This window comes from Mandrillus leucophaeus, unplaced genomic scaffold, assembly GCF_000951045.1.
Source record: "Mandrillus leucophaeus isolate KB7577 unplaced genomic scaffold, Mleu.le_1.0 Scaffold939, whole genome shotgun sequence".
NCBI classification, from domain to species: domain Eukaryota; kingdom Metazoa; phylum Chordata; class Mammalia; order Primates; family Cercopithecidae; genus Mandrillus; species Mandrillus leucophaeus.
In genome coordinates, this window is record NW_012110241.1 from 338,630 (window position 1) to 340,355 (window position 1,726).

The following is a 1,726-nucleotide window of genomic DNA, read 5'->3' on the forward strand; positions in this document are numbered from 1 at the left end:
CCCTCTTGATTTTCTGACTGCATTTGCATTTTGTTCCCAAGACCTTCACTCCCCTTAATTTTGCTCTTCCCTCTGATTCCCACCTTATCTTCTATCCCACGGATTCACCAGGATCTAAGTGGGTAACAGTCATGTATGCATGTGTGTGTATGTACATATTCCCTGTGCTGGTGTTGGAGTGTGTGGGGGGTGTGTGTGTGTGAGAGAGAGAGAAAGAATGTGTGTGTGTGAGAGGAGAGAGAGAATGTGTGTGTGCATGAGAGAGGGAGAGAGTGAGCGAGAGAGAGAGTGTGTGTGAGTGTGTGTGTGTGTGTGTGTGTTGGGGTCACTGAGGGACTGAAATTCTCCACGCCAGGCTGTGGTCCTGCTCATTGCTGGAGGTGCTGTCAGGGCCCTTGCCACTGACCCTCCAGGTCTCATTCTTGCAGTGCAGGCAGGGCATTCTGGAGGAATCATGCCCTTGGAAGAAGCCCGGAGAAGTGACTGGTAGGTATGAGTGGATAAATACCCGAACTCCCTTGCTCCGGGTGGGATGACTCTGAGACACACGTTTTATGCTGTGTCTCAGAGGTACCCGGCAGGGCTGAGTCCTGACTGCCCACAGTGGAAATGTTCTTGATGAAGGTCCCTTTAACTGCTGCATTCCATTCGTGTCTCAGTTCCCCACTCCTGTACTGGTGTTTCCTGCAATTAGTACCCTAAGGAAGAGCTGGCAGCATAATTGCTGTCCTAGAGTCACCTCCAGATAAAATTTTTATACTTGAATCTTTGCCTCAGGATCTACTTCCAGGAAACTCAAACTAAGACACACATTTTTATTTCAGCTCCTCCAATCTTCATAGACCTGTCATTGTGCTGTTTTTACCAAAAATGACCATGAGGATCAGAGAGGGAAAGTCACTTGGCCAAAGTCACACAGCTGAACAGTGGTGGAGTTCAACTTTGACCATGGGCTGTCTGACCCCAAGTTGTATACTTGCTCCTCTCCCAAGACACTCCTCTCTTATCAGGCTCAAATGAATGAAAGGAGGATGTTAAAGGTAGGATCTCTGAAGCCTGTGCCAGAGGAACCCCAGCTCATTGCTGGCGCCTGTGTTCTCATTCTTACCTCATTAAGAGTAAAGTAAAGTTTATTGAGTTTATTAAGTATCTTTAGTGAGAACTGGGACCAAACAGATTTTCTGACTCCAAAAGAGATATTTTTACAGGAACAGATACATACCTACAAGTGTAAAGACAAGCATACACATATTTTTTTACTGCTCATAATTCGTGTCAATTAGTCCTTATTAGAATGTGGGATGTATAAATGTAAGAGAATTTTCATGTTAAAATTGACAGATACATATTTAAATAGTCCTAAAGGAATTTAATTATTTTTCTTTTAGAATTTTCCATTTTTAATGTTATTTTTATGAGAAACTATATAACTTTATTGATAATACATACAATAACCGTTTGTTTTTCACGTTGAAAATACAATGTATTCTGCAAATAGCTAAAGCCTAATTTTGTATTAGCATTTTAAATTTTCAATCTTTTTTATTATTATACTTTTAAGTTCTGGGACACATGTGGAGAATGTGCAGGTTTGTTACATAGGTATACACAGGACAGGGTAGTTTGCTGCACCCATCAACCTGTCATCGACATTCGGTGCCACATTAGGATGTGGAGAAATAGGAACGCTTTCACACTGTTGGTGGGAGTGTGAATGAGTTCAACC